Below are 23,404 nucleotides of genomic sequence, written 5' to 3'. Positions count from 1 at the left end.
AAGAGCTTGCAGATTCATTTTCCCCAATCCTTGCTCCAGCTCACCTCCTGCCAAGCAGAAGATTTTAGTTTTCTTTCTAAAGAGACTAGTTTTCTTTCTAAAGAGACTAATACAAAACTCTTAGAAGGGTTTTGTATTAGTCTCTTTTCCATTACTATAATGAGATACCCGAGGTTGGGTGATTTTATAAAGAAAAGAACTATATTGAGCTCACAATTCTGGAGGTTCAAGGGCATGGGTGTGGTAAGGGCCTCATGGCAGATGGCATTACAGTGGCAGGAGTGTGGGGGAGAGTGAGAGATCACATCACAAGCCAGAAAGAGCAGAGGGGCCACTAAGCCCCATCTTTGGAAGGTGTTGTCATCTCTCACATTGCCACACTTTGGCCCAAGATCCCAAAACATGAACCCTTGGTGGGGACGGCACTGAAACCATTTCCAAACCATGGCAGGTTCTTCCAGAAACTTCTTCCCTTGCATTCAACTTTTCTTATATAATGTACAGAGGTGGTCAGTGATGGACCAGTTCTTTGTCATCCAGCATGGAAGTGTCCAGAGCCTCTCTTTCAAATACATGGATATTTCATACAGTTTTTTTTTTTTTAAAGAGAGAGTGAGAGAGGAGAGAGAGAGAGAGAGAGAGAGAGAGAGAGAGAGAGAGAGAGAGAGAGAGAATTTTTAATATTTATTTTTTAGTTCTCGGCGGATACAACGTATTTGTTTGTATGTTTGTATGTGGTGCTGAGGATAGAACCCGGGCCGCACGCACGCATGCCAGGCGAGCGCGCTACCGCTTGAGCCACATCCCCAGCCCCTATTTCATACAGTTTTGAAGTGATGGGTAAAAGTTCTATTCAACTTCCTACAGCATACAACTCATCAAATACCAAGCTAAACTCTCCTTGTAGGGACACACACAGTCTTCCTTGATATAATGTGCCACCCAGGTTGAAATTTCCAATGTGATGGCAAAACAAAACAAAACACACTCTGAATAGATTTAGGGAAAGGACCATTTCAGAGTTGCAGGGAGTTTCCTCCCTAAGATTCTGGACACATGCTCCTCAAAGGAGGCAAAGTGCTTGTCATTCCTGGAAGAGCCTGAAAGGGGACCCTTTGTTGACACCAGTGTAAATGCAGAGATTCACCTAATGCTTTTGGGAGTCTTTCGGGATTTTTATTTTTAGGGATTATGGGTGCTTGGAGACAAAAGATCTTTCTCTATGTATTTATAAGTATCCCCAGGCTTATTCTGGTTAGTGGGTAAATGTTTGTCTTTTTGCAGTTGCTGATGGGAGGTCACTAGCTGGTACCTGTCGGACGCCTGATCTCGTCTTAGCCCTGAGGAGCACAGCAGAAAGGGGATCTCACTGTGCCAGGCAGTGGCCAGCATGTGCCAAACGGTGGCTGTCCTCCAGAGGGTGTTATTGAATACAGAATAACCCATATTTATGGCACATGCTAGCAATGAACCTACCAATATTATGGTTGGTTTTGTAGGGGTTGGTACAGGACTCAGATCTCAAGCCTAACTGGCAGGAGTACCTCCCGTTCTGGGTCTCAGCCTTCTTATTTTAGAATGCTAGCATGTATGAGGCCCTGGGTTCAATCCCTAGCACCCCACCACCCCACAAAAAAGAAAAAGAATGGACAATTTCATAGGTCCCTTTGCACTAATCCTCCAAGATTATAATATTGGGAGCCCTGACTGGGCATGGAGAGCAAAGGAGTCTAGCAATCTGCCCTTGTCAGGGGGACCTCTGAAATTAAAACCACCATTCTTCTCATCTTGTGTTCTCTGCTTCCATTTTCAAAGTCTAAGCTGTCCCCATACTTCCCCAGCCAAACTGCACCTCTGCCTTGACACTGTCCCCTATAAACTATCTTCCACCTCACCCAGTTCTATCCACAGGTACAACTTGTGTATGTTAGTCAGCTTTGTGTGACAAAATACTTGAGGGAAAAAAAACTACAGGAGGCAAAATTTATTTTGGTTCATGGTTTTAGAGGTTTTAGTTCTTAATTGTGGGCGTGTGGTAAGGCAGAGGAAGCATGTGGCAGAATAAAGAGACTTACCTGACAGCAGCCAGGAAGCAGAGAGAGAAGAAACAGCTGGGGACAAGCTATCGTCCCCAAAGGCACATCCCAAAGCACTGGCTCTCTTCAACTAGATCACACCACCGATAATTCCTTCATCTCCCGATAATGCCATCAAGTCACAAATCCAACAATGGATAGACACGTTGATGAGGTTAAAGCCCAATCACTTCCCCCAATTCCCACCTCTGAACATTGCTGCACTGGGGACCAGGACTTTGACATAAGTCTTTCACAAAAGTCTTCATATTCAGACCGTGACACAGTGTCTCTGGAACTGCCACTCAAAAGCCAGCACATGTCCCCACATCTTCAGCCCTTCCTGGAAGGTTTTGCATCCTCAGCCTCTTCCTCTGACTCTGAGCTTGCTCACAGCTGGGGAGCTGTGGGAAAGGGCTCTTTACTCTCCACTGCTTCTCCATCATTATGTCCCCGCCTTCTTGTAAATCCCCTGTGGTGGTGGCCTCTTTCTCTCCCTTGCTCCCACCTCTCGACCTCCAGATCACACAGTCTGATTCATCTAAAACTCTCCTGCCCGGTTCAGTCACCCCTTCTCCTCCAGCGCTGCCATCCTCGTAGGAAAACCCCTCTCCACCTCCAATTCTTAAAGACATTTCTGGCATAAAAATGAATAGATGAAGGGCCCTCTAACTCAGACTTCTTGCCTTCTGACCACTGCATTCCATCTTGGTCTCTTTGTCTCATTATTCCCAACTGACCTAGCCATCGAGGGTTGCCACAGCAAAATATCATAGACATTTCCTTAAAACCGGAAATTTATTTTCTCAAAGTTCTAGATGCTAGAAGTCTAAAATCAGGGTGCAGCATGATTAGGTTCTGGTGGGGGCCCTCTTCCTGGCTTGCACATGACCACCTTCTCTCTATGCCCTCACACAGACTTTCCTGGGTGCATGTGCAAGGAAAGAAATTTTTCTCTCTTTTTTTATGAGGCCACTAATTTCATCTGGAGGGTCCCACTCTTATCTATGACCTTATCTAACCTTAATTAACTCCCCATGGTTCCATCTCCAAATACCAGAACACTGGGGGTTAGGGCTTTGATATGTGAATTTGGAAGCAGGGGAAGATACAAGCATTCTTCCTATAACACTGTTTTTGGTTTCATTGGGGCCCTCTGGTCTACTGACCCTTTGCTTTCTCCCTACCTCTCTCTGTCCTCTCTACTCAGATGAGAGAATGGAGCCAACCTTTTAATTTCTATCAAGATAGAGAGCATTTTCATCTCTGGCCCTACACTTTAATTCTTTTACCCTGTGTCCCACTAGCAAAACCACAGCAGCATATGAGCTCAATTATTTGCCTGCTCTTTCTCTGCACCCCCCACCACTGGTCATTGCTAGAGAGTCACATGCTGGGCAAGTCTATTTTCCATGGATTCATGGTTGCCAGCCTCAACCAGATCTGTAAGGGCCCAGGACCCCTAGCTAGCTTGCTTTCCATCTCCAGTGGCCATTTCTAACCTCCACTGGGTGTGCTTCCCATCCTCCACTTCCTCACTGAAAGCACCTTCTCCTCCTTTTAGAAATAGGGAGCCACCATGTGGCCATTCCCTAGACTGCCCACCACCTAATCTTTCACCTGCCCCTCACTGTTCCCTGCTGCTGCATGAAGGAACCATCGTGCACAGAGATGGCAGTGACACCACTGAGGGCAAGGCCCTTTCCTCTGCTCCCCACTCCAACTCCCCCTCCCAAGACCTGGGAGCTGCTGAAGGCAGGGCCTTTTCCTTATCAGCCTCTCTTCTCTATGACCGCCATCTTAGGCAAGGGGTCTGGGCATCAGGCAAGTTTGTGGGGACCTCTGAATTGAATTTGCTTTTGTCCCCAACTTTCCTTTGAGGTGAAAGATTTCAGCTCCTGAAGTTTCTCCTGATCCTACTGGTCTGATGAGTCACTGGCTCTCAACCAAGCCAGGATCACCATTAGCCAGAGATCACCATTAGCCACTTGCCTACAGAGGGGCCTGGGACAGGCCTTGACAGTCATCTCTATTGGGTTTGGGAACAGTCTAGCTTCCAAGTACCCAGGACATGGCCAGGGCCTCCCTGGAGCTGGCCTTTCCTCTGCAGGTGGAGGTGGTGGCCTCCCTAGTGCCTGGTTGCCTCCCTCCTCAGAGATTTTGGCAATGGGGACCATCAGTCTTGAGCATTCAGCCCAGGTGAGTAGAAAGACTCTGATATTTACTAACTTTCTCAGTCTCTGATCAAGAAAAAAAAAATATGACCTCGTGATTTTTAAGTATAGATAATTAACATCTGTTGCTAGTATGAATAAACTCACATGTGTAAGAAATAGTATGTTTCTTTGGATTATGCACCTCTGCCTCACTGAGCTGATGGAACATTCTGTCCAGAGACTGGGCCAAAAGACGGGGGTCTGTTATAACCAGAACAAAGGGGACTCCTCACCCTGGCCATCAGCCTCATGGAAGACTGGTAGGTGCCACCCGCTTGGTCCCTTTGGCCCTAGCAGTGCTGCTAGGGTAATTCAGAGGAGGCTAAGGGGACTAGGACCAGCTGTTCAGGTGACCCACAGACATCAGGGAGGCCTGGTAAAAGAGGGAGGATTGCAGTGCCTGCCCCAACACAGGAAGACTGAAGCCAGAAGTAAATCTCAAAGTCACTGGAGGGAGGTTTCCCCGTGATTAATATTTCAGTGGCTTTCCTCAAATATAGGGAATTCTTCAAAAAGTGTTTTCAATGTATTTTGGTGCCCCAGTTTTGCCAGCATCCGGAGAACATGCTGTGTTTGCTGATCAGGGAATCAGGCAGCCCTGGGTTTCAGCCTTCCTTGCTTTTCCTGTCTCTCTGGGCCCTGTGCTGGGCAGTGGGCAGTGGAGAGAGCAGGGCACCTGGGGGCAATGTCCTGCTTGGCTCAGGCTGTTCAGAGATACCAAGCTTCTCTTTTTCATCAAGGGTTTTTCAGTTCCCCTGTAGGGCCTGCCTCCTAATGGGCCCTGTGCTGATTCCCCACCCATACTCCACACCAAGATTAGAACCATGATCCCACAAACTAGCAGAGGAAGCTTCTGGCTCATGGGGAAATGGTTCAGAGACAGGTGGCTCTGACCACTGTTGGCTGGGGTGTGTCCCAGACAGAGCAGAGGTGTTGGGGGCAGGGACAAGCTGTTCCCAGCAGTGGGATCAGGAAGGCTTGAAGGACAGATGACAACCAAGTGGTATCTAGACAGTGGGAGAATTTCCCTCAGTGGAGGTAGGGCCCTCCTGGGAGGGTGGACATTGCAGGTACAGGAAATACTTTGCAAAAAGGCACAGAGCTGGTTCATGTGCACTATCTGTCTTGTCCCATTCTGTCCCTAGGGGCTGTGCCAGTTGTGCCCCTAGAGTAGAATGCTGCCCTCACCATTCCCAGCCCACCCTCTCCATCCCATTATGACACCATCCCCTAGCCACCGATGGAACCCAAGGGATTGTTTCCAAGGGTCTGGCTGGCCTGGACTGTGGTCAGGTGGGCCCTGGCTTTGGCTGTGGTCCTATCTCCAGGGAGGAGGGCCTGGGAGGGTGTGGAGGGTGTCAATTATGATAACACCCTGCAGTTGCGGGGCCATGTTTTCAGCGCAGATGTGGACAGGAGCCTGCTTGGGCCTGTTCGGCTGTGGGGAGTCTGTGGAAAGAGCAGGCTGCCCTCAAGGAAAGCGTGAGTTCTCAGGCGTGGCACCTGGCCATTTCTTGTCCTCAGGTGGAGGGCTCCTCCTGGCCATACCTCTCCTAGGCCTCAGCTTCCTTTGTATGTTGAGAGCCAATTGCCTGGGGCCTGCCCACCTGGCAGAGGACTGTTGGGATCAGTAGAGGGAGGGAGGGCTCTGGGGCCTTGTAGACTGTCAGCCTCTGTGGGTATTCAGGTGGTGCGAGGGAACACTGAAAGGGACCCTGCAGCAGGAGACTGGGACAGCTGGGGCTGGTTTAGAAACCAGATCTGTTAGGTTCCCTCCCAGTTTCCCTGGGCAGTCTCCTTCACCCATCTCCTCCCCTCTGGTCCCATCTGCACCCAGTGCCTTGGTTTTCTATGGTCCCTGTAACACATTCTCACACTTGCTAGCTTAAGACAACACACATGGATACCTTATAATACCAGGCTCTTGTCAAGGGGTCAACAGGGCTGTCCTCCTTTCTGGAGGCCCTGGGGAAGACTATTTCCTGACCTTTTCCAGCTTCTCCAGGCTGCTGCCTTCCCTGGCTCATGGCCACCTTCCATCTTCAAAGCCAGCAATGGCCAGTGGAATCTTTTGAATGCTGCCTCTCTCTGGTTCTGACCCTGAATGCTGCCTCTCCTACTTCTTCTTCCACATACATGGGACCCCAAGATTACCTTGGGCCCCCTTGGCTAATCCAGGATAATCTCTTTGTTTTAAAATCAGACCATGGGTAACCTTAATTTCATTTTCAGCTTCAGTCCTCTTGTCACGTAAGTTGACATATTCACGGGTTCTGGGGACTGGGATGTGGACATCTTTGGCATGGCCAATCCCCAGCCAACCAACTCCACTCTCCTGCATTCAGGCATGCTCTTCCTCTCGTGCTCTCTGCTCCTTGTACCCCTTCTATTCTTATTGATTTCAAGGGATTCCAGACTCTGGGGCTGGGAAGGAGATGTAGACAGTGAAAAGGGAAAGAATGATGCCAGGCGCCTCCTGTTGGCAGAAATCAGAAGTAGCATGGCCCATGTCGAAGCAGAGTGGCTCCTCAGTCTGAAGAAGTGGACCCTGTGCAGCTTTACCATGTGGGCATGCCGTCCCATTGGCCAGACTTCACAAAGAAGATGCTGAATTTATGGGAAATCTGTGGGCAGCTAATTCACTCTGTAAGACAGAGAGAGGCATCCATGGGGACTAGCCAAAGGCCAGGTGCCTGCAGGCTGGATTTGTCCAGTGGGCAACAAGCTGGAGACCTCTTGCCTGGATTATGGAATAGCAGAGTCATGATCTAGGAGGGAGGCAGCCTTCTAGTGTGGCTGGAAGGAAACTAGGGGGGAAAGGGATGTGTCCTTGAGTGTGTGTCCAAGCAGAGAGTGAGCTCCTCTCCATTCCTGTCTACTCTGTCCCAGAGTAGAGTGCAGGGCTTACTGTGGCTCCTGAAAGTGATCCTAGCAGTAGCTGGGATGAGCAGGGTAGCATGGTAACATGCTAGGTGAGGACCACATGAGGGCTGATGACCAGATTGGGCCACTCTTCAAGGGCCAGGTTTAAGGGGCGGGGATAGATTTGGTGTGTGCAGCTTGGTCTTCCTACAGCTTCTCACCCTCAGGCCCCACAACTGTGCAAATCCCAGCCAGGCAAGAGCCATGGTGTCTCAGCCAAGACCTTTCTTGAAAGACCTTTCTGGAGAAACCTTCCTGGATGACAGAGAGTCTGCAGGGAGATTGACAGAAATGAGAGAACTCGGAAGAGATGCCCCAGTTCATCATCTGAACTCTGTCCCTGTGTGTCTTATTCAGTACTCAAGAAACAAGTTTCTGCTAAACTAAAGGCCAGAGCACGGAACAAGTGTGAACACATGGAAGGATGTCCCTTCAGAGGACCTGGCCTGACAGTACGGGTGTTTAGCCTCCATCTGAATAAAAAGAAACAGCAGGACAGAGATGGGATAGTGTCCCATCATATCCGTGAAATGACCCCAAATCAATACAAACCAGGGCTGGTGTAAGGAAACACCGTCACAAACAGCTGTGAAATGAAATAGTTTTCTCCTTTTGGGTGACACCTGGACATGTAAGATATAAGAAGCATACGACTAGTCCCAGTTCTTGGATACAAGCCCTGGGGAGAGAGCCCTCTGCTCAATGATGGGTACAGAAGGGTTACCTGGAATCCCGAGAAGACAATATGGAAACCTGGATGCCCAGCTGCATGACAAAGTAAACAATGCCTTAATGAAAACTGCAGCCAGTAACGAGGTCATTGTGAGATGAGTTCAGGCTGTGGAAAACACTGAGAGCAAGGAAGAGCAGGCAAAGGCTCACAGGACAAAGCACGCCCTAAATAACAGATGTCCCTGCCACCTCCATCCATCTCAGAGGGCAAGCGTTCCTGCAGAAAGGATGAGAATGTGTATTTTAGGAAAGGGTCCTTGTGCACCTTCAAACTCAGCGCCCAACCAAAGAACCAGAGCATTACTAATGACTTATATCCCCAGATCTTTCCTGCCTCCCCCAAGAGGTGATTACCCTGAATTTCATCCTTGCTGTCAAAAAATTTGCAAAGCATACCTAGACCACATCTAGCTTTGCTTGCTTTGGAACTTCATAAAAAGCTCCAACACCCAACTGGTTTTTAGACTCTTCATGTTAATAGATGGAGCTGAAGTTTATTCATTTTAACTGCTGTATTTCACTATGCAAATATGTCACAATTGAGGCCTTCTGCTCTTGATGGGCATTTGAGCTCGTCCTCCCCATGCCCTTATTTGAAACGCGTCATGGACATTTTTGTTCTTATGAGTGAAAAATAGATTCTACCCAGTCCGTATTGTCAAACTCTCAAGTTTTGTCATCAAATCAGTGTAAAACTCTAACGGATTTGCTTTCCCCTCATTGTTAAAGAGGTTGAGCATCTCTTTCTATGATTGCGGGTCACATGAACTTCCTCTTCTTGAAATGCCTGTTCATGGCTCTTGCCCATTTTACTATCATCGTCGTCTTATTGATTTGTGGAGGTTCTTGACATAGGCTGATCTCCATCCTTTTTAGTTTGTGTGTATACAAGTAGCTTCTCCCAGTTGTGGCTTGTTTTTTTTTTTTCTACTTTTAAGATTTTCCTTTTTAAGTAGTGAGATTCATTTTTAAATTTGATTGTTAGCATAAAATAGCATGTCCTGATTCAGAAAATCCTTCCGCATCCAAAAATTAGAAAACATTCCTCTGTATTTTCTACTGAAAGTATTCATCTTGAAACTTAAGTCCTTAATAGAACTGGAAATTTTATGACATGAAGAATCCAATTTTAATTGTTTTTATTTTATTTTAATTATTTATATCTATCATTCCACTTTTTCTGTTTCATATGTTGAAACTTTGCCAAGATATATTTCTGGGCTTTCCATTTAGCTGTTCCTCAGTTAATACCACATTGTCTGTAATTAATATAACAAAATTTGTATAATTTTTATAATTTTGATAATGATGGTAAATAATTCCTCTTTAACATTCTTTAGAATTCTCTTAGGTATTAATACACTTTCTTTTTTCCATATAAATTTTAGAAACATCTTGCCAAATGATTTTTTGAAAAATACTATTTGGGTTTTTAAGATTTATTTTTTACATTTTGAGTTTGACTAGAGTTTTAGTGAATCTGTAGATTAATAGAGGGAAAAATTAACAGCTTTTATTTATGACCATCAGCTATCTTTTATTTTTCTTCCTTATCACTTTCCTGTAGATTTAATTTTATACTCAGGTCTTGAACATACTTCAGTCATTTTTTAAAAATTGTAGTAAAATGTACACAGCATAAAATTGAGCACCCATTTATTGATTGGGTTAGTTGTTGTTGTTGTTGTTGTTGTTTGGTGTTAAGGTTTTTGAGTGCTTTATATATCCTGGAGATTAGTGCTCTAACTGATGTGTTTGTGGTAAAGATTTGCTCCTATTCTGTAGGCACTCTATTTACCTCACTGATTGTTTCTTTTGCTGAAAGAAACTTTTTAGTTTGAATCCACTCAATTTATTGATTCTTGGTTTTAATTCTTGTGCTATAGGAGTCTTATTAAGGAAATTGGGGCCTAATTCAACATGATGGAGATTTGGGCCTACTTTTTCTTCCATTAGGTTGAGGGTCTCTGGTTTAACTCCTATGTCCTTGATCCACTTTGAGTTGAATTTTGTGCATGGTGAAAAATAGAGGTTTAATTTCATTGTGTTACATGTGAATTTCCAGTTTTCCCAGCACCATTTATTGAAGTGGCTATCTTTTCTCCACTATAGGTTTTTGATGCCTTTGTGTAATATGAGATAACTGTAATTATGTGGGTTTGTCTCTGTATCCTCTCTTCTGTACCATTGGTTTACAGGTCTATTTTGGTGCCAATACCGTGCTGTTTTTGTTACTCTTGCTCTGTAGTATAGTTTAAAGTCTGGTATTGTGATGCGCCTCTTGCTTCATTCTTCTTGCTAAGAATTGTTGGTAGGCTTCGGATGGTGTCCTCTATTTTCTTGCTTAAAATTGATCTGTTTAAATTGTGTATATCATCCGATTTAGTTTGGGCATATCATATGCCTCTAGAAATTTGCTGATGCCTTTGATATTTTCTATTTTATTGGAATATAAATATTCAAAATAATTTCTAATTCTCTTCTGTATTTCTTTAGTGTATATTGTGATATTTCCTTTTTCATCATGTGTATGTTAGTAATTTGAGTTTTCTGTCTCCTCTTCGTTTATTGATTTTATTTATTTTTTCAAAGAACCAACTTTTTGTTTTGTCAATTTTTTCAATTGTTTCTTTTGTTTTGATTTCATCTCTGATTTTAATTATTTCCTGTCTTCTGCTGCTTTTGGGTTGATTTGTTCTTCTTTTTCTAGGGCTTTGAGATGTAATGTTAGGTCATTTATTTGTTGACTTTTTCTTCTTTAAAGGAATGAACTCCATAAAATGAAATTTCCTCTTAATATTGCCTTCATATTGTCCCAGAGATTTCGATATGTTGTATCAGTGTTCTCATTTACCTCTAAAAATTTTTTAATCTCCCCCTTCATATCTTTTTCCAACCCACTGTTCATTAAATAGCATATTATTTAGTTTCCAGCTGTTGGAGTAGCTTTTATTTTTTATTTTATCCTTGATTTCTAATTTCATTCCATTGTGGTCTGATAGAACATAAGGTAGTATCTCTACTTTTTTATATTTACTAAGAGTTGCTTTGTGGCATAATATATGGTCTATTTTAGAGAAGGATCCATGTGCTCCTGAAAAGAAAGTATATTCATTTGTTGATGGACAATATATTCTATATATGTCAGTTAAGTCTAAGTTATTGATTATATTATTGAGTTTTATAGTTTCTTTGTTTAGATTTTGTTTGGAAGATTTATCCAGTGATTAAAGAGGTGATTTAAAGTCACCCAGAATTATTGTGTTGTGGTCTACTTGACTCTTGACCTTGAGAAGAGTTTGATGAACATAGATGCTCCATTGTTTGGAGCATATATATTTATAACTGTTATGTCTTGTTGATGTATAGTTCCCTTAAGCAGTATGAAATGTCCATCTTTATCCCTTTTAATTAACTTTGGCTTGAAGTCTACTTTATTTGATGTGAGGATGGAAACCCCTGCTTGTATATGCAGAACATGTGAATGGTATATTTTATCCCAACCTTTCACCTTCAGTCTGTGGATGTCTTTTCCTATGAGATGAGACTCTTGAAAGCAGAATATTTTGGGTCTTTTTTTTTAAAGTCCAATATACCAGTCTGTCTTTTGATTGGTGAGATTAGGCCATTAACATTTAGGGTTATTATTGAGACATAACTCGTATTTTTGGTAATTTTTGTTTATTTTTGTATTTAACTTGACTTGGTTTCTCCTTTGGTTGGCTTTTCTTTTATTATAGTTCTTTCCTTTGCAGATTTTCATTGTTATTTTTCATTTCCTCCTTGTGGGGTATTTTGCTAAGAATGTTCTGTAATGCAGGCTTTTTTGCTGTAAATTCTTTTAGCTTTTGTTTATCATGGAAGGTTTTTATTTCATCATCAAATCTGAAGCTTAATTTTGCTGGATATAAGATTCTTGGTTGGCATCCATTATCTTTCAGAGCTTGGAATATGTTGTTCCAGGATCTCCTGGTGTTGAGGGTCTGGATTGAAAAATCTGCTGAGATCTGAATTGGTCTTCCCTTATAAGTAATATGATTTTTCTCTCTTGTGGCCTTGTATCTTGGCATAGATCTGATGTAATTGTATACATTTGGTGTCCTATAGGCCTCCTGTATTTGATTTTCTAGTTCATTCTTCATGCTTGGGAAATTTTCTGATATTTTTTCATTGAAGAGATTGTGCCTTCCTTTGGTTTGAATCTCTGAACCTTCCTCTATCCCAGTAAATCTTAAATTTGGTCTTTTGATGGTATCCCATAATTCTCAGATATTCTGTTCATGGTTTTTTACCATTTTCACTGTAAGGTCAACTTTATTTTCAAGATTGTATATTTTGGGGCTGGGGTTGTGACACAGTGGTAGAGTGCTTGCCTAGCACATGCGAGGCCCCAGGTTTAATCCTCAGCACCACATAAAAAATAAATAAATAAACAAGATCCCTTGCAAGAAGAAATCATAATGGAAATTTTTAAAAATTTGAAAATGAGTAATAATACAATTACTACATGTCAACTACAACTGAAAAATCAATATTAAAAAAGATTGTATATTTTATCTTCATTGTCTGAGGCCCTATCTTCTAAGTGATAGTGTATTTCTGGTAATTTTTTTGTTTATTTTTGGTATTTAACTTGACTGGGTTTCTCCTTTGGTTTTATAACTTGATCTAGTCTGTTGGTGATGCTTTCTATTGAGGGTTTTTTTTTTTTTTGGCTTATTGTTTCTTTCATTTCAAGGATTTCTGTTTTTGTTTTTTTCAGAATCTCTCTTTCTTGAAGTAATCTCTTGCTACCTATATTTGCTCTCTTATCTTTTTGTTGGTGTGATCCATGGTCGCCTGTATCTATTCTCTTATTTCTTCATTGGAGTGATCGATTTTTGCCTTTATCTGCTCACTTAGGTCATTCTTTAATTCCCAGATCATTTTAGTTATGTATATTCTGAACTCCTTCTCTGACATTTCATCTACTGCACTGTCTATGGATTCTATGGTTGTAGTATCTTGGTTTGTTTGGGGCACTTTCCTTCCTTGTTTTTTCATGATGTCTATGTGTCTTCCTCTCTTGCAGTGTAGATCCAAGGTATTACAGCTTCTGCCCTATTATCTTATAGTGTCCCTACAGGTTACCAGGACCTCACCTTTAAGGGGGAGATCAATATTACAGCATTCAATGTACCCAACATGCAGCTATAGATCCGTTAGCTTCTATTTTTACATTTACAGTTTTGTAGCTACAATCAGAAATGATGAACTTGGTTATCTTCTACCATATAGTCAACAGATTTGCATAATGGTTTGCAGTTTCTAATGGTAGAAGGGGGACTGGGGATTGACTGAGATGTTTATGAATAGGATGTGAGAATAAAGAGGTATTAGATTATGTGATTAGTGAGAGGGTAATCATAAGAAGTTGGCTGTTAGTAGGAGAAACAAGAGAGAGGCAACCCCATGCAAGACTCCCTGTTACCTTAGCAACAGGATAACTGTTATCACCCTTGGTAGAGACAACCTCTGGTGCAGCCAGGCCCACAGGGACCTTGGTGATGTCTTACCAGGTCCTTATTGTTGTCCCTTGATAGAAGTGGCAATATCCCAGTTTTTTACATATAGGCAGCCTCAAGCCTATGTGTACCCTAATGTTGGGCTGTAGAGCCACGCTTTGGTGAATAAGGAACACCAGTGTGGGGTGGACCTCTCCGTGCAGGCATAGGACATGTTTCTCTCCTGGTCGCCAGACCATGCAGACTTTCTATTTCTTTAAGCCTTATAGAATCTAACAATCTGTTTTGATTAATTTTGTTTTAGGAATTCAATTTGCCTAAATTTTCATATGTCTTAGCATAAAGTTAATATTAGTATTCAGTTAATATTTTAAATTTTGCTGTATTTGGATATTCTTTTTTGCATATATAGAAGACTCACTTGTACCTTTTTATTTTTTTAATATAATTTTAGAGGTTTGTCTATTTTATGAATCTATTGAAGAACCAAGAATAGGACCTTTTTGATCCTCTTATTATATATATTTTTCAATTTCCTTTATTTTTGTCTTAACCTTATTATCTCCTTTACTTAGTTTGAATTTATTCTTTTGTTATTTTTTAATTTCTGTGATGGATGGTTTAATTGAGCAATTTTCAGGCTTTATGGTTTCCTATCAAAAGCAGTGACAGCTATAAATTTTTCACAAAGTGCCACTTTTTATTACCATCCACAACTTTTGGCATGTGGAAATTATATTATTACTCATTTGCAATTTTTAAAAATTTCCACTTTGATTCCTTCTTTCAAGGGATCTACAAGGTTTTTTTTTTTACTTAAAATATATAGATATATCTATATCTGTATTTCCATGTCCATGGACTGAACTACTCCTCTTGTTAAAATGGTGATTCTTCCCTGCTGACCTATAGATTCTATACAGTCTCAATCAAAAGCACAGCAAGTTGTTCTTTAGATAACAAACTGGTCCTAAATTTCACATAGTAAATCAAAAGACCTAGGAAAGCCAACTTAATAGTGAGGAACAACCAAGTTAGATGACTCAAAACTACCTGATGTCAAGACTTACTACTATAAAGCCACCACAGTCAAGATTGCATACACAGATTGAGAGTACATACACAGATTTCTGGGACAGAATGGACCCATGCAAGTATAGTCCACCAGTCTTTGACAAGACCCAAAAGCCATCCAATAGAGAAGGGGCAGTCATTTCAATAAATGGTAGTGGGATAATTGGAAGTACCTATGTAAAAATATTAACATAGATAGATGTTATGGTAGTGGGATAATTGTGGAAGTACCTATGTAAAAATATTAACATAGATAGAGATTTTATACTTTGTTATAAAAATTAACTAAAATTGGATCAGAAAGCTAAATGTAAAACAAAATATAAAACTTTGAGAAGAAAACATAGCAGAAAATATAGATAACCTTGAGTTCCACAATGAGGTTTTATTTTTTAATTTTTTAAAAATATTTTTTAGTTGTACATGGGCTCAGTATCTTTATTTTGTTTATTTACTTTTATGCGGTGCTGAGGATCGAACCCAGTGCCTCACACATGGGAGGCAAACACTTTACTGCTGAGCCACACCCCAGCCCCAACACAATGAGGTTTTAGGAAATAACACCACCAAAGACAGAATTAAAGAAAATGTAGATAATTTAGACTTTATTAAAGTTAAAAACTTCTGCTCTGCAAAAGACACTGTTAGAAGAATGAAAATTCAGGTCACAGGCTGGGAGAAAATGTTTGGGAAACATTCCTGATAAAGGACTTATATAAAAATGTACAAAGACTTCAAAACTCAAATTTAAAAATAGGCAAAAGATCTGAAGAGATAAGCCATCAAAGCAGATTACAGATGGTAAATAAGCATATGAAAAGATAGTCAACATTATTTGTCACTAGGGAATGCAATTTACTACACAATAAGATACCACCACATATCTATTAGAATGGATTTTAATCCACTAAATGGACTATACCAGTTTCTGGTCAGGAACCAGATAAACATGAATGCTTATTCATTGCTGGTACAAATGCAGAGTGGTACAGACAGTTTGGAAGACAGTTGGCAGTTTCTTAACGAAGTTAAACATACTCTTGCCATATGATCCAGCATTCATGAGATATTCACCCAACTGCTTTGAAAATTTATGTCCACACAAGTTTTTGTATTTATACAAAATACAAAATTATGCAGTCACAATTGCCAAACAGTGGAAGCAACCAAGATGTTCTTCAATAGAGATGAAAGGGTGAGAAAACTCTGTGGTACAAAAGAGGAGTACTCAGTGATTTTCTAAAGGTGCTATTAAGCCACAAAAAGCATGGATGAACCTTAAGTGCATATCACTAAGTGAAAGAAGCCAGTCTGCAAGGACTGACTGACATTGTGGAAAAGGCAAAGTATGCAGTAAAACTTAAGTAATTGCCAGGGGTTTGAGAAGGGGAGAGGAGTTGAATAGGCAGCACAAGGGGTTTTCTACAAAAGTATCCTTCAAAAGTATCACAAGGGGGCTGGAGATGTGGCTCAGCGGTAGCGCGCTTGCCTGGCATGCGTGCGGCCCGGGTTCGATCCTCAGCACCACATACCAACAAAGATGTTATGTCCGCCGAGAACTAAAAAATAAATATTAAAAATTCTCTCTCTCTCTCTCTCTCCTCTCTCACTCTCTCCTCTCTCACAAAAAAAAAAAAAGTATCACAAGGGCTGTGATCCTTTTGTAGGATATTTTTTGGGGGGTACTGGGGATTAAATCCAAGGACATTTAACCACTGAACCACATCCCCAACCCATTTTATTTTTTATTTAGAGACAGGGCTTGCTAAGTTACTTAAGGCCTCGCTAAGTTGCTGAGGCTGGCTTTGAACTCGTGATCCTCCTGCTTCAGCCTCCTGAGCTGCTGCTGTATGATAGTTTAATGGTAGATATATCACCCTTTGCATTTGCAAAGCCCAAAGGGTAAAACTTTTTGTTTGTCCGTTTTACTTATATAAGGCAGTAGAATCAATTTTGATATATTCATACAAGCGTGGAATATACGTTATTCTAATCAGGATCCCAGTCTTGTGGATGTACCAATGTTGAGATTCACTGGTATATTCATATATGTACACAGGAAAGTTATGTTACATTCATTCCATTATCTTCCTATTCCTATCCCCCATCCCTCCCTTCATTCCCCTTTGTTTAACCCTCTGAACTTCTATTACCCCCACCCCCCAGGGTGAACCTTAATGTATACAAATTTTTACAAAAATCTTTGAGGAGGTGGGGAAACCCTAGGATGGAGCTGCAGATTGTGACAAATGAATCTTAACTGTATTTCAAAAGTAAAAAAAAAAAATACATACAAATTTTAAATCAAGCTCTTAAACTGTTTTTGACTTCTAATTTAATTGCACTATTTCAGAAGACAGGTCTATATATACTTTGAAATTTGTTGAAGCTTGTTTTATTGCCTACTACATAATAAAGTTTTGTAAATGCTCCAAATAACCTGAGGAAAAAATTGTTTTCTCTAGTTATTAGATGAAGAATCTTATAAATGACTATTAGGGTAAAGCTTTCCAATAATGTTATTCAATATATATGTTTGCTAAATTTTTGTATATTTGATCTCTTGAAAGAGATGCATTAAAATCTCTCATTTTTAAATTGGAACTGTGTTTCTCCTTTTCTACTTATTACTGTACTGTATGAAGTCTTTGAAGACATTTATTAGGCCAGATATTTTAAAAATTAACAGTCTTGGTGTATTGAACATTTATCTTTAGGTAGTGAATCTATTCCAAATGATGCTGTATCTTGACTTTTATTTTGTTTGCTAGTAAAAGAGGTACATCAGCTGACTTTTGATTCATGTTTGCCTAATATAATTTTTTTCCATCCTTTTACTCCCTGCCTTTTCATGACCTTGTTTTAAGTGTGTCTTTTTACAGGGTGACCAAATTGTTATCCACATCACAACACTTTTGAGAGGGAAAGCAGCAAGATGGATGACAATACCAGCCCAAGAAGGATACGCAGAGTAAGTTCTATGGAAACTGGGAAACAATAGCCATGATTTAAAAAAAAAAAAAAAAAAAGAACACTGACTTAATTTTTTTGCTCTTTTATTTTTTTTTACTTGATTAACATTTTTAATGGACACATAGCAATTGCACATATTTATGAGGTACAGTGTGGCACTTCAATACATTTTTACAATGTGTAATGATTAGATCAGGGTAATGGACATATCCATCACCTTAGACATATATCATTTCTTTGTACTAGGAACTTTCAAAATTTTCTCTATCAGGTATCTTGAAATATTCAATTAATTGCCAGCAACTACAGTGCTCCTGCTATGCTGTAGAACAATATACGCTATTCTCCTATCCATCCTCTTTGCACTTCTCTCTCCCCCACCTGTCCAAGCTCTGGTAACTACTGCTCAGTTCTCTACTTGTTCGAGATCAACTTTGCCTTGAGCTAAATGAGAACATGGAGTGTTTGTCTTTCAGTGCCTGACTTATCTCACCTAACGTAATGTCCTTCAGTTCTATCTATGTCATTGCAACTGATGGAATTTTGTTCTTTTATGGCTGAATAATATTCTATAGCGATACTCCATGGAACACAGATGTACTGCATTTTGTTTATCCATTCATTCATTGGTGGACACCGGTCTGATTCCATATCTCAGCTCTTGAATATAGTGCTACCATAAACCTGGCAATGCAGCTGTCTCTTGTCTCTTTGGCATACTGATTTCATTTCCTCCGGGTACATACCCAGTAGTAAATTGTATGTAGTTCTGTTTTTAGTTTTCTGAGGAACTGCATACTGTAATAATTTTTCACAATGGCTGTAATAATTTGCTTTCCTACCAGCAGTGTAGAAGAGTTCCCCTTTCTTGCATCCTCATTGACTTGTAATTTTCCTTTTTTATCTTTTGATTATAGGCATCAACTGGAGGGAGGCATACGTCATTATGGTTTTGATTTGCATTTCCATGATAAAGTGTGATGTGGAATGTTTTTTCATATACTTTTGGCCATATGTTTTCTTTCAGATCATTAGCCCGTTTTTAATTGGACTAATATTTTGTTGTTGTTGTTGAATGTTTTTAGTTCTTTATATATTCTGGATATTAGCCCCTTAATAGATAAATCTTTTGCAGGCTTTTCTCTCATTCTGTGAATTTTCTCTTCACTCTGCTGAGTGTTTTTCTTTTTTTTTTTTTTTTGCTGTGCAGAATATTCTTTAGTTTGATATGATCTAATTTGTCCATTTTTAAATTTTGTTTCCTGTGCAATTTGAGGCTTTATTTGAAAAATATACATATATTTTTCCAGACCGATGTCTTAAAGCGTTTCCTTTAGTAATTTCATAGTTCAGCTCATACATTTAGATTTTTTATTAGTTTTGAGTTGATTTTTTGTATAAGGGAGACATAGAGGTCGATTTTCATCTGCATTGTATATTCATATTCCCCAGCACCATTTAGATTATCTTCTTTCCAATATATGTATTGCTGCCTTTATTGAAAATTAGGTGATGGTAAATCCATGAATTTATTTTTTGTCTTCTCTATTCTGTTCTATTGGTCTATATATCTATTTTTATGCCATTAACATTGCTATTTTGGTCAGTGTGGCTTTGTAGTATATTTTGAAGCCAGATATTATAATACCTCCAGCTTGTTCCTCTGCTCAAGATTGCTTTGACTATTCCATGTCTTATATGGTTCCATATGAATTTTCTTTTTCTATGAAGAATGTTATCAATATTTTGATAGGAATTACATTAAATCTGCAGATCACTTTGGGTACTATGGATGTTTTAACAATATTCTCTTTTTTAACTTTTATTGTTTTTTAATTCTTTTCATTTTTACATCCTCGATGTTAGCAGAGATCCTCTTGTTAAACAAACATTGGTCAGATAAAAAAAAAGTGGAAAAAATAGGCTCATCTGAGTCATACTTCTCTATGATAAATCTCCTAGTTCAACATATGGATCTAAATAAAACCTTGCCTAGGGGTAGGGAGGAGGAGTGGTAAAGGAAGGTTCTGGGAAGGAGACTGAGGAGATTGGGTAACCCTTGTTGTGTGAATGTATGATTAGGGCATAACAAATCCCATTATGTATAATTATAATGCACCACTAAAAAGTTTTTTTAATAAACCTTGCTTAGATTCTGACCTATAACAAGGTCAGGCACAGTATGATTTCACATAGGCTAACATAGGCCTTAAAGGGGAGCAAGTTCCAGTTCAGTGAAGAGAAAGAATCCACTAGGTGTCTCATCAGGAGATTCAGCATTGAAGGGGTATTCCACCCAATGAGCCTGGTCAGACAGGACATGCCTCCCCACCCCAGTTTCTATTGAAGCTAAGTATGGGTGCCCATATCCCCATCACTCAATTTGAAGTCAAAAACCTGAAAGTTCTCAACAGTGCATTCTGATGTCACAGACTTGGGAATTCATTCCTCTAGATCTATAACTAGATCAGAACCTGGGCCAAGGATTTTTTTTTTTTTTTTTTTTTTTTTTTGCTTGCAGCAATCGCTTTAATATTGGGGTCTTCCAGTAGTGACCTGGAGGACTTCTGGTTTGACCCATGGTCTATCTGGAGAGCCCATGGAGCTATAGGGTATGACAGTGTTGCCCTTGGAGTGACAATGCTGGATCAGTTTCTCCTGGGTGAGGTATGGGTGACACTTGACCTGATTAGTCATTGGTTTATATTTGAGTCCAGGCTTGTTCAAGATTATTTCCATCTGGAAGTGGTTGAAGTTGGAGAAACCAAGGGATTTCACCAACCCCTCATCTACCAGCTCTTCCATGACCTCCCAGGCATCCAAGAATGTTACTTTACTGATAAGGTTGTTGCCTTTATCATCTTTGGGGAATAAGTCTTTCCCAGACTGAAATCCCTGGGGCCAGTAAGTAAGATAGATACCCAGATAGTCCAGTTTCAGAGCCTGTGGGGGTCTTCTAATAAGTTTCCTTTACAAGGTTTCTCTCAAAGAAGGTGCACCACAACTTGCTAACAATAAAGAAGTCCTCCTGTGTCACCAGCTTCTCTTGGATCTTCTTCTGGATGGCTTCTCCCACCTCATTTTCCCCTAGAATATGCACAGTCTATGTGGCAATATCCTGCATCATTGGCCACCTTCTTTGACTCTGCCTGGGGGAGACCTCTAGGTGCCCAGACCCAAAATGGACATCTTGGCTTTAGTGTTGAGCTCCACAAAGGTGGCCATGGTAGGTGCAGAAATGGTTCTCTGAGAGCAGATAGATGTCTAGTGTTAACATACTCTTCTAATATGTGAAAATTGGACATCTTTCCATTTTTGTATGTCCTCTTCAATTTCTTTTATCAATATTTTGTAATTATCATTTTAGAGATCATTCATTTCCTCTATTAAATTTATTCCTATGTATTTTATTTTACTTTATTTTTGTAGATAATGTAAATAGACTCACGTCATTTTTTTTCTCCATTTCATAATTGTTGTATAAAAATGCTACTTATTTTTGTAGGTTGCTTTTGTATCCTGTGACCTTACTGAACTTGTTTAGAGGTTCTAACAGTATTTTTTGGTGAAGTCTTTAGGTTTTTCTCTATATAATATCATGTCTTGTGCAAACAGGGATTATTTGACATCCTCCTTTTCTGTTTGGATGCCTCTTGTTTCCTTCTCTGTTCCTATTGCTGTGGCTAAGACTTCTAATGCTATATTGAGTAAGAGTGGTGAAAGTGAACACCCTGGGCTTGCTCCTGATTTTAGAGGAAATATTTTCAGTTTTTCCCCATTTAGTATGCTATAGGCTGTGGGATTGCCATATATAGACTTTATTATGCTGAAATACATTCCTTCTATATCTAATTGTTGAAGATTTTTATTATGAAGGGATGTTCAATTAATATTATTAAGTGCTTTATCTGCAACGGATGAGATGATCATACAATTTTTATTCTTCATTTTGTTGGTGTGATTATTACATTTACTAATTTGCATATGTCGAATCATCCTTGTGTCTCTGGGAGAAATTCCACTTGGTCATGGTGTATATTCTTTCTTATGTGCTGTTGGATTTGATTTGCTAGTGTTTTGTTTAAAATTTTGTATCTGTGTTCACTAGGGATATTGTTAGAAGTTAGCTTTTCTTGTCTTGTTTTGGTATCAGTGTTAAACTCCGATGCAAAGAAAAGACTTGCGACTCCAATTTTAAATCAAATTAAAGCAAGCTTGTATTGGTGTACTGGAGCTAGCCAGGACTGTCTTTCCCAAAAACCCTGGGCTAGAGATTAGTATCCTAGCTCTCTAGGAACAAAGTTTTATAGCACAAAAATTTGAAAAAGGGGGGTGTCTTGGGAATTTACAGATAACAGGATTTTGACAAGCATAATACAAAGGCAAATAGTGGTTAATGATCTACATGGCTTAACATTTAAAGGTAGGGAATAAATTTAGATCCCAACATCAGAATTTGTATGAGGCGCCACTGAGGTTTCAGAGAGGGTTGTTATTTGGTCAGGGGGAACCAGGACTTATTGTTTTCTGTATTCTTGATAAACTGCCATTATGACTGGCATAAGATGAAATCTTAGAGTAGTTTTGATTTGCATTCCTCTAATTACTAGTGATGTTGAGCATTTTTTCATATATTTGTTGATCAAATGTATATCTCCTTCTGAGAAGTGTCTGCTCAGCTCTTTAGCCCATTTATTTATTTATTTATTTATTTTTTACATTTTTACCTTAGTTCTTGGCAGACACAATATCTTTATTGGTATATGGTGCTGAGGATCGAACCCGGGTCGCACGCACGCCAGGCGAGCTCGCTACCGCTGAGCCACATCCCCAGCGCCTCTTTAGCCCATTTATTGATTGGATTGTTTAGTTTTTTGGTGTTAAGTTTTTTGAGTTTTTTATATATCCTGGAGATTAGTGCTCTATCTGACATGCCTGTGGCAAAAATTTGCTTCAAAAATATAGGCTCTCTCTTCACTTTGTTGATTGTTTCTTTACTGAGAAGAAGCTTTTTAGTTTTAGTCCATCCCATTTATTAATTCTTGATTTTATTTCTTGCACTTTAGGAGTCTTGTTAAGGAAGTCAGGGCCTAATCCGACATGATGGAGATTTGGGCCTACTTTTTCCTCTATTAGGTCCAGGGTCTCTGGTCTAATTACTAGGTCCTTGATCCACTTTGACTTTTGTGCATGGTGGGAGAGAGGGGTTTATTTTCATTTTGTTGTATATGGATTTCCAGTTCTCCCAGCACCATTTGTTGAAGAGGCTATCTTTTCTCCAATGTATGTTTTTGGCACCTTTGTCTAATATGAGATAACTATATTTGTGTGGGTTTGTCTCTGTGTCTTCTATTCTGTACCATTAGTCTACATATCTAATTTGGTTGCCAATACCATGCTGTTTTTGTTACTAAAGATTTGTAGTATAGTTTAAGGCCTGGTATTGTGATGCCTCCTGCTTCACTATTCTTACTAAGGATTGCTTTATTTATTCTAGATCTGTTATTTTTCCAAATGAATTTCATGATTGCTTTTTCTATTTCTATAAGAAATGGTGATGGGATTTTAATTGGGATCATATTGAATCTGTATGGCGCTTTGGGTAATATGGCCATTTTGATGATATTAATTTTGCCTATCCAAGAGCATAGGAGATCTTTCCAACTTCTAACATCTTCTTCAATTTCTTTCTTTAGTGTTCTATAGTTTTCAGCATAGAGGTATTTCATCTCTTTTGTTAATTCCTGAGTATTTTATTTTATTTTTTTGAGGCTATTGTGGACTTCCAGTTTTATTCCATTGTGCTCAGAGAAGATATGTGTTATGATTACATTTTTAAAAAATTTTTCTGACATGTTTTTGTGTCCTAACATGTCATCTATTCTGGAGAATGTTCCTTCTGCTAATG

The 23,404-nt window shown here is 39.8% G+C and overlaps 1 pseudogene; it reads right to left on the bottom strand.

The window, feature by feature from the left end:
* Positions 1-19,805: 19,805 nt before the first annotated feature.
* Positions 19,806-20,721, bottom strand: LOC113194501 (aldo-keto reductase family 1 member B10 pseudogene; annotated as a pseudogene).
* Between the last annotated feature and the right edge of the window lie 2,683 nt (positions 20,722-23,404).

This window comes from Urocitellus parryii, chromosome 3 (genome assembly GCF_045843805.1).
Source record: "Urocitellus parryii isolate mUroPar1 chromosome 3, mUroPar1.hap1, whole genome shotgun sequence".
Taxonomy (NCBI): Eukaryota; Metazoa; Chordata; class Mammalia; order Rodentia; family Sciuridae; genus Urocitellus; species Urocitellus parryii.
The sequence above is the reverse complement of the archived record's forward strand: the minus strand, read 5'-3'. Positions and strand labels throughout refer to the sequence as shown.